This window comes from Entelurus aequoreus, unplaced genomic scaffold (genome assembly GCF_033978785.1).
Source record: "Entelurus aequoreus isolate RoL-2023_Sb unplaced genomic scaffold, RoL_Eaeq_v1.1 HiC_scaffold_32, whole genome shotgun sequence".
In the NCBI taxonomy this organism is placed as follows: domain Eukaryota; kingdom Metazoa; phylum Chordata; class Actinopteri; order Syngnathiformes; family Syngnathidae; genus Entelurus; species Entelurus aequoreus.
In genome coordinates, this window is record NW_026907964.1 from 64661 (window position 1) to 81595 (window position 16935).

The following is a 16935-nucleotide window of genomic DNA, read 5'->3' on the forward strand; positions in this document are numbered from 1 at the left end:
CCAAAAAAAGCATTTTATGCCATTTTTAGGTTTTGTAGGGACTCCTGATGACGTTTTGAGACATCTCCTACAACTACAGCACCAGAATTGTACTGCTGAAGCAAGTCCGTTTTTTGGCATTTTTACGACAGGGTCCCATTTTTAGCAAAAAATGTTTTTCTTAAAAAATGTATTTTCTTACATTTTCTTACATTTACGGGTTTAGTCGGGACTCCTGATGACGTTTTGAGACATCTCCTACAACTACAGCACCAGAATTGTGCTGCTCAAACAAGTCCGTTTTTTGAATTTTTTTTTGTAAAAAAAAAAGTTTTCCCAAAGAAAGCATTTTATGCCATTTTTAGGTTTTGTAGGGACTCCTGATGACGTTTTGAGACATCTCCTACAACTACAGCACCAGAATTGTGCTGCTGAATCAAGTCCGTTTTTTGGAATTTTTACGACAGGGTCCCCCCTTACGACATTTTAGCAAAAAATGTTTTTCTTAAAAAATGCATTTTCTTACATTTTCTTACATTTACGGGTTTAGTCGGGACTCCTGATGACGTTTTGAGACATCTCCTACAACTACAGCACCAGAATTGTGCTGCTCAAACAAGTCCGTTTTTTGAATTTTTTTTTGTAAAAAAAAAGTTTTCCCAAAAAAAGCATTTTATGCCATTTTTAGGTTTTGTAGGGACTCCTGATGACGTTTTGAGACATCTCCTACAACTACAGCACCAGAATTGTGCTGCTCAAACAAGTCCGTTTTTTGAAATTTTTTTTGTAAAAAAAAAGTTTTCCCAAAAAAAGCATTTTATGCCATTTTTAGGTTTTGTAGGGACTCCTGATGACGTTTTGAGACATCTCCTACAACTACAGCACCAGAATTGTACTGCCGAAGCAAGTCCGTTTTTTGGCATTTTTACGACAGGGTCCCCCCTTACGACATTTTAGCAAAAAATGTTTTTCTTAAAAAATGCATTTTCTTACATTTTCTTACATTTACGGGTTTAGTCGGGACTCCTGGTGACGTTTTGAGACATCTCCTACAACTACAGCACCAGAATTGTGCTGCTCAAACAAGTCCGTTTTTTGAATTTTTTTTTGTAAAAAAAAAGTTTTCCCAAAAAAAGCATTTTATGCCATTTTTAGGTTTTGTAGGGACTCCTGATGACGTTTTAAGACATCTCCTACAACTACAGCACCAGAATTGTGCTGCTGAATCAAGTCCGTTTTTTGGAATTTTTACGACAGGGTCCCCCCTTACGACATTTTAGCAAAAAATGTTTTTCTTAAAAAATGCATTTTCTTACATTTTCTTACATTTACGGGTTTAGTCGGGACTCCTGATGACGTTTTGAGACATCTCCTACAACAGCACCAGAATTGTGCTGCTCAAACAAGTCCGTTTTTTGAATTTTTTTTTGTAAAAAAAAAGTTTTCCCAAAAAAAGCATTTTATGCCATTTTTAGGTTTTGTAGGGACTCCTGATGACGTTTTGAGACATCTCCTACAACTACAGCACCAGAATTGTACTGCTGAAGCAAGTCCGTTTTTTGGCATTTTTACGACAGGGTCCCCCCTTACGACATTTTAGCAAAAAATGTTTTTCTTAAAAAATGCATTTTCTTACATTTTCTTACATTTACGGGTTTAGTCGGGACTCCTGATGACGTTTTGAGACATCTCCTACAACTACAGCACCAGAATTGTGCTGCTCAAACAAGTCCGTTTTTTGAATTTTTTTTTGTAAAGAAAAAGTTTTCCCAAAAAAAGCATTTTATGCCATTTTTAGGTTTTGTAGGGACTCCTGATGACGTTTTGAGACATCTCCTACAACTACAGCACCAGAATTGTACTGCTGAAGCAAGTCCGTTTTTTGGCATTTTTACGACAGGGTCCCCCCTTACGACATTTTAGCAAAAAATGTTTTTCTTAAAAAATGCATTTTCTTACATTTTCTTACATTTACGGGTTTAGTCGGGACTCCTGATGACGTTTTGAGACATCTCCTACAACTACAGCACCAGAATTGTGCTGCTGAAGCAAGTCTGTTTTTTGAAAAATTTTTTGTAAAAAAAAAGTTTTCCCAAAAAAAGCATTTTATGCCATTTTTAGGTTTTGTAGGGACTCCTGATGACGTTTTGAGACATCTCCTACAACTACAGCACCAGAATTGTGCTGCTGAATCAAGTCCGTTTTTTGGAATTTTTACGACAGGGTCCCCCCTTACGACATTTTAGCAAAAAATGTTTTTCTTAAAAAATGCATTTTCTTACATTTTCTTACATTTACGGGTTTAGTCGGGACTCCTGATGACGTTTTGAGACATCTCCTACAACTACAGCACCAGAATTGTGCTGCTCAAACAAGTCCGTTTTTTGAATTTTTTTTTGTAAAAAAAAAGTTTTCCCAAAAAAAGCATTTTATGCCATTTTTAGGTTTTGTAGGGACTCCTGATGACGTTTTGAGACATCTCCTACAACTACAGCACCAGAATTGTACTGCTGAAGCAAGTCCGTTTTTTGGCATTTTTACGACAGGGTCCCCCCTTACGACATTTTAGCAAAAAATTTTTTTCTTAAAAAATGCATTTTCTTACATTTTCTTACATTTACGGGTTTAGTCGGGACTCCTGATGACGTTTTGAGACATCTCCTACAACTACAGCACCAGAATTGTGCTGCTCAAACAAGTCCGTTTTTTGAATTTTTTTTTGTAAAAAAAAAGTTTTCCCAAAAAAAGCATTTTATGCCATTTTTAGGTTTTGTAGGGACTCCTGATGACGTTTTAAGACATCTCCTACAACTACAGCACCAGAATTGTGCTGCTGAATCAAGTCCGTTTTTTGGCATTTTTACGACAGGGTCCCCCCTTACGACATTTTAGCAAAAAATGTTTTTCTTAAAAAATGCATTTTCTTACATTTTCTTACATTTACGGGTTTAGTCGGGACTCCTGATGACGTTTTGAGACATCTCCTACAACTACAGCACCAGAATTGTGCTGCTCAAACAAGTCCGTTTTTTGAAATTTTTTTTGTAAAAAAAAAGTTTTCCCAAAAAAAGCATTTTATGCCATTTTTAGGTTTTGTAGGGACTCCTGATGACGTTTTGAGACATCTCCTACAACTACAGCACCAGAATTGTACTGCTGAATCAAGTCCGTTTTTTGGCATTTTTACGACAGGGTCCCCCCTTACGACATTTTAGCAAAAAATGTTTTTCTTAAAAAATGCATTTTCTTACATTTTCTTACATTTACGGGTTTAGTCGGGACTCCTGATGACGTTTTGAGACATCTCCTACAACTACAGCACCAGAATTGTGCTGCTCAAACAAGTCCGTTTTTTGAAATTTTTTTTGTAAAAAAAAAGTTTTCCCAAAAAAAGCATTTTATGCCATTTTTAGGTTTTGTAGGGACTCCTGATGACGTTTTGAGACATCTCCTACAACTACAGCACCAGAATTGTACTGCTGAAGCAAGTCCGTTTTTTGGCATTTTTACGACAGGGTCCCCCCTTACGACATTTTAGCAAAAAATGTTTTTCTTAAAAAATGCATTTTCTTACATTTTCTTACATTTACGGGTTTAGTCGGGACTCCTGATGACGTTTTGAGACATCTCCTACAACTACAGCACCAGAATTGTGCTGCTGAATCAAGTCCGTTTTTTGGAATTTTTACGACAGGGTCCCCCCTTACGACATTTTAGCAAAAAATGTTTTTCTTAAAAAATGCATTTTCTTACATTTACGGGTTTAGTCGGGACTCCTGATGACGTTTTGAGACATCTCCTACAACTACAGCACCAGAATTGTGCTGCTCAAACAAGTCTGTTTTTTGAAAAAATTTTTGTAAAAAAAAAAGTTTTCCCAAAAAAAGCATTTTATGCCATTTTTAGGTTTTGTAGGGACTCCTGATGACGTTTTGAGACATCTCCTACAACTACAGCACCAGAATTGTGCTGCTGAATCAAGTCCGTTTTTTGGCATTTTTACGACAGGGTCCCCCCTTACGACATTTTAGCAAAAAATGTTTTTCTTAAAAAATGCATTTTCTTACATTTTCTTACATTTACGGGTTTAGTCGGGACTCCTGATGACGTTTTGAGACATCTCCTACAACTACAGCACCAGAATTGTGCTGCTCAAACAAGTCCGTTTTTTGAATTTTTTTTTGTAAAAAAAAAGTTTTCCCAAAAAAAGCATTTTATGCCATTTTTAGGTTTTGTAGGGACTCCTGATGACGTTTTGAGACATCTCCTACAACTACAGCACCAGAATTGTACTGCTGAAGCAAGTCCGTTTTTTGGCATTTTTACGACAGGGTCCCCCCTTACGACATTTTAGCAAAAAATGTTTTTCTTAAAAAATGCATTTTCTTACATTTTCTTACATTTGCGGGTTTAGTCGGGACTCCTGATGACGTTTTGAGACATCTCCTACAACTACAGCACCAGAATTGTGCTGCTCAAACAAGTCCGTTTTTTGAATTTTTTTTTGTAAAAAAAAAGTTTTCCCAAAAAAAGCATTTTATGCCATTTTTAGGTTTTGTAGGGACTCCTGATGACGTTTTGAGACATCTCCTACAACTACAGCACCAGAATTGTGCTGCTGAATCAAGTCCGTTTTTTGGCATTTTTACGACAGGGTCCCCCCTTACGACATTTTAGCAAAAAATGTTTTTCTTAAAAAATGCATTTTCTTACATTTTCTTACATTTGCGGGTTTAGTCGGGACTCCTGATGACGTTTTGAGACATCTCCTACAACTACAGCACCAGAATTGTGCTGCTCAAACAAGTCCGTTTTTTGAATTTTTTTTTGTAAAAAAAAAGTTTTCCCAAAAAAAGCATTTTATGCCATTTTTAGGTTTTGTAGGGACTCCTGATGACGTTTTGAGACATCTCCTACAACTACAGCACCAGAATTGTGCTGCTGAATCAAGTCCGTTTTTTGGCATTTTTACGACAGGGTCCCCCCTTACGACATTTTAGCAAAAAATGTTTTTCTTAAAAAATGCATTTTCTTACATTTTCTTACATTTACGGGTTTAGTCGGGACTCCTGATGACGTTTTGAGACATCTCCTACAACTACAGCACCAGAATTGTGCTGCTCAAACAAGTCCGTTTTTTGAATTTTTTTTTGTAAAAAAAAAGTTTTCCCAAAAAAAGCATTTTATGCCATTTTTAGGTTTTGTAGGGACTCCTGATGACGTTTTAAGACATCTCCTACAACTACAGCACCAGAATTGTGCTGCTGAATCAAGTCCGTTTTTTGGCATTTTTACGACAGGGTCTCCCACCTTACGACATTTTAGCAAAAAATGTTTTTCTTAAAAAATGCATTTTCTTACATTTTCTTACATTTACGGGTTTAGTCGGGACTCCTGATGACGTTTTGAGACATCTCCTACAACTACAGCACCAGAATTGTGCTGCTCAAACAAGTCCGTTTTTTGAAATTTTTTTTGTAAAAAAAAAGTTTTCCCAAAAAAAGCATTTTATGCCATTTTTAGGTTTTGTAGGGACTCCTGATGACGTTTTGAGACATCTCCTACAACTACAGCACCAGAATTGTACTGCTGAATCAAGTCCGTTTTTTGGCATTTTTACGACAGGGTCCCCCCTTACGACATTTTAGCAAAAAATGTTTTTCTTAAAAAATGCATTTTCTTACATTTTCTTACATTTACGGGTTTAGTCGGGACTCCTGATGACGTTTTGAGACATCTCCTACAACTACAGCACCAGAATTGTGCTGCTCAAACAAGTCCGTTTTTTGAAATTTTTTTTGTAAAAAAAAAGTTTTCCCAAAAAAAGCATTTTATGCCATTTTTAGGTTTTGTAGGGACTCCTGATGACGTTTTGAGACATCTCCTACAACTACAGCACCAGAATTGTACTGCTGAAGCAAGTCCGTTTTTTGGCATTTTTACGACAGGGTCCCCCCTTACGACATTTTAGCAAAAAATGTTTTTCTTAAAAAATGCATTTTCTTACATTTTCTTACATTTACGGGTTTAGTCGGGACTCCTGATGACGTTTTGAGACATCTCCTACAACTACAGCACCAGAATTGTGCTGCTCAAACAAGTCCGTTTTTTGAATTTTTTTTTGTAAAAAAAAAGTTTTCCCAAAAAAAGCATTTTATGCCATTTTTAGGTTTTGTAGGGACTCCTGATGACGTTTTGAGACATCTCCTACAACTACAGCACCAGAATTGTGCTGCTGAAGCAAGTCTGTTTTTTGAAATTTTTTTTGTAAAAAAAAAGTTTTCCCAAAAAAAGCATTTTATGCCATTTTTAGGTTTTGTAGGGACTCCTGATGACGTTTTGAGACATCTCCTACAACTACAGCACCAGAATTGTGCTGCTCAAACAAGTCCGTTTTTTGAATTTTTTTTTGTAAAAAAAAAGTTTTCCCAAAAAAAGCATTTTATGCCATTTTTAGGTTTTGTAGGGACTCCTGATGACGTTTTGAGACATCTCCTACAACTACAGCACCAGAATTGTACTGCCGAAGCAAGTCCGTTTTTTGGCATTTTTACGACAGGGTCCCCCCTTACGACATTTTAGCAAAAAATGTTTTTCTTAAAAAATGCAATTTCTTACATTTTCTTACATTTACGGGTTTAGTCGGGACTCCTGATGACGTTTTGAGACATCTCCTACAACTACAGCACCAGAATTGTACTGCTGAAGCAAGTCCGTTTTTTGGAATTTTTTGTAAGGGTCCCCCCTTACGACATTTTAGCAAAACATTTTTTTTTGTAATTTAGTGTTAAAAAGGTAATAATGTACTGTACTGTGCATATTAGTTTGCCACCGCCATCATCACCACCGTTCACCTACATTATGCGAGGGTGCTCTCGGTCCATTTGAACTTTTAATAGGATCCAAAGTGCACGACCTTTGACTGAACATCACACTGTGAAATTGGATTGTGGACTTTTTTGATGTTATTATCAAATCACACAGCATGTGAGAGTTAGCAGGCACACTTCCACTTTTCCCACTGCTCTATATCTAAGGGTGACCAGATCCCAATTCAGCAGGGGCCTCGTGTTATGTTGTGCTTAAGCACAAAAACCTGGCGTACGTCCTTTTTTCCATGGTAAAGATGAAAGGTATCGAGACCGAACTTGACGTTGAATTGTGCGCTGTTTCACTCCAGGTTCGTTCTTCACATACTCACATTTGCTTTGCCGACATTTCAACAATGTAAAATAGATCGCGGCGAGGACACACAATGCACTTTTTGGCCAATGCGTTTACCGTAATTTCTGGACTATAAGGCGCATTTAAAATCCTTTTTTATTTCTCAGTGCGCCTTACACAGTTGCGCCTAATGTAATGAACAAGTTTGGTTGAGCTTACCCACCTCGAGGCTATTTTATTTGGTACATGGTGTAATTATAAGTGTGAGCAGTAGATGGCAGTCAAACATAAGAGATACGTGTAGCCTGCACTATGATGGCTTTTAAGTAAACAACAGCAACATTTTAAATGTTCCGTTGAAAATATAGAACATTAGACACGGCGCTCAAAAATCTATCAAAATGTTTTAGCACGACTTTGGTCAGCTATGAAGCCGCACCGCTTGAAGGATTGTCGGCGCATTAAACATACCACTATTATTATGGTGTGTGTATAAGGTAAGACATTATCTGGCGTTTTGTTTCGCAATATTATGCAACTTTTCTTAACTTCTGGTACCTGCTGATCTGTATTTGGGATCTGCATGAGTCCTGAAAAATTGTGTGTCCGCCTTTGTAGTTAATAAGCTTCTTCTTTTTCTCTATCTTCTTGTTATGTGACATTCATCCTCCGCTGTTGCCTATCTAATATAAAGTAGTGTCGAGTTCTCACTTATATCTGTCAGTAAACTTGCCATGAAAGCGCTAAAACATACCGGTGTAGTGAGTTTAAATTATTCACCCAAGGAAGTTTAGTTATTAGAGAGTTCCGGTTGAACGGTTTTTCACGGGACACATTTCCGGTGTGGTTGTTTCCGGATGAGGAGATGCTGCTCCATTATTGATTTGATTTGATTTCGTGTAGACCGCAATATGACTCAAGTAAACAACACCAACATTGTATATGCTCCATTGAAAATATAGAACATTACACACGGCGCTCAAAAATCTATCAAAATGTTTTAGTAGGACTTTGGTCAGCTATGAAACTGCACCGCTTGATGGATTGTACTGTGCTTCAACATAGGAGTATTATTATGCTGTGTGTATAAGGTAAGACATATTTTCTGGTGTTTTGTTTCGCAATATTATGCAAAAGAAACTTTTCTTACCTTCTGGTACCTGAAAATTTGTGCAGGTCCGCCTTTGTAGTCCGTGCCGACACCGTAGTCGATAAGCTTCTTCTTTTTCTCCACCTTCTTGTTATGGGACATCCATCCTCTGCTGTTGCCATTTCTAATAAAAAGCAGTGTAAAGTTATTACTTATTTCAGTCTGTAAACTCGCCATGAAAGCCCTAAAACATAGCGGTGTAGTGAGTTACCATTATTCACCCAAGGAACTTTAGTTATTAGAGTTCTGGTCGGACGGTTTTTCACGGGACACATTTCTGGTGTTGTTGTTTCTGGATGAGGAGATGCTGCTCCGTTATTGATTGAAGTAAAGTCTGAATGTCATTAAAACAGTTAGCTCCATCTTTTGACACTTCACAACAAAGATGACGGGGAGAAGACGCTGCCGAAGGTGAGCCACGTAAATAAGACCGCCCACAAAACGGCGCACCCGGAAGCGGCTTGAAGATGTGTAAAACATCATCTATGCAACATTTTGAGCAAAGAACCACCATTACATGTTATGTAGACCCCAAGGAAGTCTTTTACATTTAGAAAAAAATATATATATTATGACTCCTTTAATGCGCCTTATAATCCGGTGCGCCTTATATATGAAAAAAAGATCAAAAATAGACCATTCATCGGCAGTGCTCCTTATAATCCGGTGTGCCCTATGGTCCGGAAAATACGGTAATGCTTTATATCAATATTTGTGAGGATGTTTACCAATTTATCTAGGCCAGAGGTGTCAAACTCATTTTAGATCGGGGGCCACATTGAGAAAAATCTACTCCCAAGTGGGCCGGACTGGTAAAATCACGGCACGATAACTTAAAAATAAAGACAACTTCAGATTGTTTTCTTGGTTTAAAAATAGAATTTCTCAAAAATAAACAAATCATGTTGTTTTTTTACACTTACATGTTGCAGTTAATAGTGTTCTACCTTTAATTGTCGTTATTTATACTTTCTGAATAAATGACGTGATAATGTTCATCAGTCAACTCATTGGTGTTCATTTTCAATCTAACAAGATAAAAAAAAATATATCAAAATCAAATTACAGGATGTTATTTATGTAGTTTGCTAATTTTCTTCGACTGTTGCACTAACATCATGTGTTTTATTTTTTTTGTACATCCTGTATGTAGCATCATCTACAAAGATACAAAGAATTGCCATTGCCACATCTAGTGGACACATTTAAAACAGCAGTTTCTTTCATACAAAAATTTCAGCTCATTTGTATACTTAGCAAATTCATCCGGATAGAACCTGTTCACGGGCCTGATCCGTTTCATCTCAGCGATCGTATTTGTCACGTTTCATGTGTCAGGTAAAGCGCAATGAATGACTCTGCTTCCTAGTGTAAGAGTGAGCTTTTAGAAGTGTGCCATGACAGCAGACTCTCTAATCGGTGATTAAAACAGCTGGAAAACAATCAAGTCTTCCAGAGATGGGCACAGTCTACACTACCTGCTGTCTGAGGCGAGTGCACAGCATCCTGCGTGACCAACAACACCCTGCTCCTCACCTGCGGCCCTCAGGTAGAAGGAACAGGTCTATACGTGCCAGGACAACTTGCCAACAGCTCGTCTGTATCCTCAGGCAGTGACCCTCTCTCACATCCCACCCATGAACTGCAACGTCTAATTATCACTTCTATTGATCTGCCCTTTATACTGTACACTGCATCCGGAAAGTATTCACAGCGCTTCATTTTTTGCCACATTTTGCTATGTTACAGCCTTATTCTAAAATGGTATCAATTCATTTTCGTCCTCAAAACTCTGCGTTTCTGGGTGTTGTTGATAAATGCAACAACACCCAGAAACGCCGCTGGCTTCGCTCGGCCCGAGCTCATCTAAGATGGACTGATTGGTTGGAATCTGCGCTTTTGCATGATATACTAGTTACTACGGTAATCTTCTCAGAAAGCACGTAGTTTCAAAGTTGTATTTGTGTTGGTACTGCATCAAAAAGCGACATCAGTGTGTAAAGGATATCACCACATGGACTCAGGAACACTTCAGAAAACCACTGTCAGTAACTACAGTTCGTCGCTACATCTGTAAGTGCAAGTTAAAACTCTACAATGCAAAGCGAATGCCATTTATCAACAACACCCAGAAACGCCGCCGGCTTCGCTCGGCCCGAGCTCATCTAAGATGTACTGATGCAAACTGGAAAAGTGTTCTGTGGTCTGACAAGTCCACATTTCAAATTGTTTTTGGAAACTGTGGACGTCGTGTCCTCCGGTCCAAAGAGGAAAAGAACCATCCGGATTGTTCTAGGCGCAAAGTTGAAAACCCAGCGTCTGTAATTGTATGGAAAACTTGTTTTGTTTTGTTTTTAATGTATGTTTTTATTGTTTTGTTTTTTAATGTATTATATTCTGTTTGTATATGTTTAAATGGATCTGAAGGTCTGCAATAAAGATTGATGATATGGGGGTGTATTAGTGGGTAACTTACACGTTTGTGAAGGCACCATTAATGCTGAAAGGTACATACAGGTTTTGGAGCAACAAAAGTTGCCATCCAAGCGACGTCTTTTTCATGGCCGCCCCTGCTTATTTCAGTAAGAGCCACATTCTGCACGTGTTACAACAGCGTGGCTTCGTAGTAAAAGAGTGCGGGTACTAGACTGGCCTGCCTGTAGTACCAACTGTGCTCTGTAAATAAACTCGCCTTGCCGACCGTTTTCTGTCGTGGACAACGACAATTTCAATAAACTACAAGTTACAAAAAAGGCATGAACATTTCCCTCTTTTGGGTATTGAAAAAATGTATGGAACGGCGCCGCTCAAGTACCGATCCATACCAGACTGTGAATTTTGTGCATCGTTCGTGGCACCCTTTGTGTTTACGCCGTGTTTCATGGGTCAGGATTGCACCACCTAACGCATTTTTGCTACATGGTTACTATGCAGTGTGTGTGTTATTCACTATGACAATGACAATAAATGCATTGAACTGAATACAAATCATGTTAGAGTAAATGAATACTTCTCTGATTTGAGGGCGAAGGCTTGTTCATGTGTCCTGTGATGAACTGGCGGCCAGTCTCGGGTGTAGGCCGGGGGTCAGCAACCCGCGTCTCTTTAGCACCGCCCTCGTGGCTCCCTGGACCTCTTTCAGAGATGTGTGAAAATGGAAAAAGATGAAGAACATTTTTATTGGAATATATTTCCTGTAGGAGAACAAACATGACACAAATCTTCCTAATTGTTAGAAGTCCCACTGTTTATGTTAAACATGCTTCACTGATGAGGATTTAGCAAGCACTGTTTTGTCCTACTCATTTCAGCGATCCTTGAACTCATTGTTGTTTGTTTACATGTACAACTTTCTCCGACGCTGCCACAGAAAGACGTGTTTTATGACACTTCTTCTTTGTCTCATTTTGTCCACCAAACGTTCTACGCTGTGCGCGAATGCACAAAAGGTGAGCTTTGTTGATGTTATTGACTTGTTGGAGTGCTAATCAGGCATATTTGGTCAGAGCATGACTGCAAGCTAATCAATGCTAACATGCTATTTAAGCTAGCTGTATGTACATATTGCATCATTATGACTCGTTTGTAGGAATATTTGAGCTCATTTAATTTCCTTTACTTATGTCCTCTGTGCATTTCATTTATATTTGCATGTCTCATGACACATTATCTGTACGTAATATTGGCTGCATTTCTGATAGTTGTTTGTGCGCCATGTTGTTCCAGACCACAGCAAACGTTACCCGGCTTGTAAAGATTGTAATAAATCCATTAGAAGAAGACAGCCTGCCTTTTCCTTTAACTTGGACACACACATTTATACCTTTGACCCTTATGAGCCAGTCATTTCCAGAAGTTATCTCATCATGTGAGAAGCCTCCATTTAAATAACATATCATTATTTTATCTTAATAGATTAAAAATGAACACCAATGAGTTGACTGATGAACATTATCACATCATTTCATCAAAAAGTATACATATCGACAAATAAAGGTAGAATACTATTAACCGCAACATGTAAGTGTAAAAAAAAAAACAACAACATTATGATTTGTACATTTTCAGAATGTGCTTGCTCTATTTTTAACAAAGAAAAAAACAAACAATCTGAAGTTGTCTTTATTTTTAAGTTATCGTGCCTTGATTTTACCAGTCCGGCCCACTTGGGAGTAGATTTTTGTCCATGTGGCCCCCGATCTAAAATGAGTTTGACACCTCTACATTAGAACTTAGGAATAATGGATTGGTAGGTTCATCGTAGCCAGCCTTGTGTATTATTCTAATGACCCTTTTTTCAAGTTGAATTATTGAGCCTGTGTTTGTTCTATAAACATTTCCCCAAAGTTCAACACAGTATGTTAGATATGGAAAAATAAAAGAATAATATAACTACAGCTGCAGCTATCGAATATTTTAGTAATCGAGTATTCTATCGAATATCCCGATCGATTAATCGAATAAATCATCATTTTGTTTAATTATACATGTTAAGATGTGCCCTCAATTATTGTGGTTGGCCTAATCGTCTTATTTCCTAAACGCCTGTTTTCATTATTGAAGGCTGACACGCACAGCTAAAAATGTGTATGTGCTAATAAAAACAGGTGCGCTCACAGCCCTATGTGCTGTGTGGTGTGACCGCATAAACAAAGTTCTTGTCTCTCGTGCGTTTTTGATGATTATCATACGGTGCCATTTTCTAAACTGGAGCGTACTTAAAAGAGCGGTGTCGTGCAGTGCAAGGGGGGGATGATCTGTGACGTAAACACGCTGTGCAACACCTAAACAGTCTGTGCGAAACGTGAGCTTTGACTACTGTTTAGTGAACCAGGCAAAATGCCGTAAAAAAAATATATACGACACCTCGAGGCAGCAACAATTCCTCGAATGTATTTTGTAATCGAATTACTCAAGGAATGATGTGCAGATATTTCTTATTCAGCATGTGTCTTACTTTATATAAAGAATAGCAATGGATTTGGATGTTTTTAGAATAGAATAGAATAGAATAGAAAGTACTTTATTGATCCCTCGGGGAAATTCAGCACCACAGTTCGCTCACAATAAAAATAAACACTAAGGTATTTTTTACATGTGAAAAATATAAATACAGTCTATTATACAGCATTATTCACTTGTGAATAATATAAATACAGTCTATTATACACAGTGTTGGGTTAGTTACTGAAAACCAGTAACTAGTTACAGTTACTAGTTACTTTATTTCAAAAGCAACTCAGTTACTAACTCAGTTACTTACACCAAAAAGTAATGCGTTATTGTGAAAAGTAACTATTTAGTTACTTGTTTTCTTCTTCTTCTTTTTTTAAAGCTACCATTAATGCCCTTTAAGCCTTCATTTAAGTACTGTTATTGCACTGGACAATAATACAATCTGTTGATCAGCGCTAGGAATTTTCAAAATGGGGTCCCAGGGACCCCATCAAGTCATAAAAATGGGGTCCTACAGTAAATTTTTGGGGTCCCACTTTTTGGTAAGCGTTTTGACAACAAAAAAGATAAACGTATGCATTATCCTGTTATATCTCACATTATATATTGTGTTTTGGAAAAAGGTTGTCATAAACGTTACTTAATTCATTAAAAAAAATAATAAAGAAAGAAAACTAATTTGTATACATATGTAAATGTATTCAGTTATAAACATTCATTCACTTTCTTCTTTCCTTCATGGATCTAAACTTTACCGCTGCTGGTAGTTTTTTCTATGTTTTTATTGAATAAGTTGTAGGTGTATTTATTTCAGTATAAAAGTGTAAAAAGTGTTTTGCTTGGGTCATGAAATGATGATAATGGTGTGCCAGGGCATACAAACATTTTATATTTAACGCTTAAATCTCTGGAGTCTACATCAACTTCAGATCTATCCCTCATTTCAAAATGTTTTAGTTATGTTGTTTTTTTGTCTGTTTGTTTTCCGCCCTTTTTTGTCAAACAAAACTATGTTTTTAATGGCAAACACACAAAATATGCAAAATCTTCCACCAAAAATATTTTTCAAAGTGGAATATTGGATGTGAAGTAATGGGAACCTTGGATAGGTCAATAATTCATAATAACATTGATTTTGATTCAATATTATGTTTTGAGCAATGACAGTTTGAAATAAATTGATTAATGTGGACCCCGATTTAAACAAGTTGAAAAACTTATTGGGGTATTACCATTTAGTGGTCAATTGTACGGAATATGTACTGTACTGTGCAATCTATTAATAAAAGTCTCAATCAATCAATCCACTCCCTCGCTCTCTCTGTCCCTCCCTCACGAATGCTTCTGCGTGTGCACAATTAGTTTGGTTTTTAACCCCATCTTAACCCTGAACGTACATTGAAAATATACGCAACCCTGCCGGACATTTGAGGCATTTAAGAAACTCCGCCCGGACAGCCCCGCAAAAGAAGACACATGGTCAGTCTAGAGCAGGGGTCACCAACCTTTTTGAAAGCAAGAGCTACTTCTCGGGTAGTGATTAATGCGAAGGGCTACCAGTTTGATACACACTTAAATAAATTGCCAGAAATAGCCAATTTGCTCAATTTACCTTTAACTCTGTTATTATTAATAATTAATGATATTTACACTTAATTGAACGGTTTAAAAGAGGAGAAAACACGAAAAAAATGATAATTAAATTTTGAAACATAGTTTATCTTCAATTTCGACTCTTTAAAATTCAAAATTCAACTGAAAAAAAGAAGAGAAAAACTAGCTAATTCGAATCTTTTTGAAAAAAATTTTAAAAGATTTTATGGAACATCATTAGTAATTTTTCCTGATTAAGATTAATTTTAGAAGTTTGATGACATGTTTTAAATGAATTGGACCAGCTATATTTCTAACAAAGACAAATCATTATTTCTTCTAGATTTTCCAGAACAAAATTTTTTAAAGAAATTCAAAAGACTTTGAAATAAGATTTAAATTTCATTCTACAGATTTTCAAGATTTGCCAGAATAATTTTTTTGAATTCTAATCATAATAAGTTTGAAGAAATATTTCACAAATATTCTTCGTCGAAAAAACAGAAGCTAAAATTAAGAATTAAATTAAAATGTATTTATTATTCTTTACAATAAAAAAAATCATTTTTAAGGTTGTATTTTTTCTCTAAAATTGTCTTTCTGAAAGTTATAAGAAGCAAAGTAAAAAAAAATTATGAATTTATTTAAACAAGTGAAGACCAAGTCTTTGAAATATTTTCTTGGATTTTCAAATTCTATTTGAGTTTTGTCTCTTAGAATTAAAAATGTCGAGACCAGCTTGCTAGTAAATAAATAAAATTTAAAAAATAGAGGCAGCTCGCTGGTAAGTGCTGCTATTTGAGCTATTTTTAGAACAGGCCAGCGGGCTACTCATCTGGTCCTTACGGGCTACCTGGTGCCCGCGGGCACCGCGTTGGTGACCCCTGGTCTAGAATATCTCCATGTTAAGAAACTCGGCTTCAGCTCCACCATGATGTCTTGTAAGTAAACACAGACACGCCCCCCTCCACACACACACACAGACACACAGACACGCACACACGCACACACACACACACACACACACACACACACACACACACACACACACACACACACACACACACAGCGCCTCTTCTCTTGTCCCCGTTGTGACACAGGAAGAATTAAGTTAAGTTAAGTTAAAGTACCAATGATTGTCACACACACACACACTAGGTGTGGTGAAATGTGTCCTCTGCATTTGAGCCATCCCCTTGGGGAGCAGTGGGCAGCAGCGGCGCCGCGCCCGGGAATCATTCAGAAGGACGACACTGCAACTCTCCAATAAAACACACTCAGATCTTCTGTTTTTAGCCGATACTACATAAGAAATGACATCAAATAACGCAGTAACGCATCATGTAGTAACGGTAACTGAGTTACTGAATATAAAAAATAAGGCGTTAGACTACTAGTTACTTTGTAACGCGTTAGTCCCAACACTGATTATACAGCATTATTCACATGTCAATAACATAAATACAGTCTATTATACAGCATCATTCACATTTGAATAATATAAATACATTTAAGCACAGTTAAGTACTGTTTTCCCTTTAACATCACAAATGAGTTTGACATTTGAAGTTAATTGCTGACATGAATGGACTTTTCCAGCATATTATGTGTGTATGACTTTCACCTGTGTAATAGAATGACTTCATGCAACTTTTCTCGGAGGACAATTGAACACTCACCTACCGAAAATGCAAACTTCGTCGCTGCTCGGTGACCTTCGTCTAGCGGCAGAATGTCTCTCTCGTCGTGTTGATGTAAATGAGAAGGAATGAATGACATTGGAACAAATAACAGCGCTGACATGATAGGAGGCGTGTTAGCTAGCAAGCTGTTGTATTCTGATGACGTGCTAGCGTCACTTCCGCTGGGACGAGACCGGAGCGGTTAAAAAACGTGACTTTCATTTATAATAATTGAATGGTGTGTGTTCAAATAACCCTCCTCGGCCTTATAATTGTTACAAGTCGCGCTGTTGACATCTTTTCTTGGGAAATGGAGTCGACTCCAGGGGGTCTTTCCGCGGGCTCTGCCATTTTGAAATATGACGTCACGACGCGACGTCATCACCACCCGGAAGTGTGGATCTTCTTCTT

The 16935-nt window shown here is 37.3% G+C and overlaps 1 long non-coding RNA gene across 2 annotated transcripts; it reads right to left on the minus strand.

Annotated features, from left to right (window-relative positions):
• Nucleotides 1-8276: 8276 nt before the first annotated feature.
• LOC133645297 (uncharacterized) lies at nucleotides 8277-16934 on the minus strand. 2 transcript variants are annotated; one of them, XR_009824966.1, is made up of 4 exons: nucleotides 16522-16934; nucleotides 11304-11428; nucleotides 8505-8585; nucleotides 8277-8417 (listed from the first exon to the last, which is right to left on the minus strand). It is a non-coding gene; the product is annotated as an uncharacterized LOC133645297 (long non-coding RNA). The 2 variants fall into 2 exon arrangements; XR_009824965.1 differs by lacking the exon at nucleotides 8505-8585.
• Between the last annotated feature and the right edge of the window lies 1 nt (nucleotide 16935).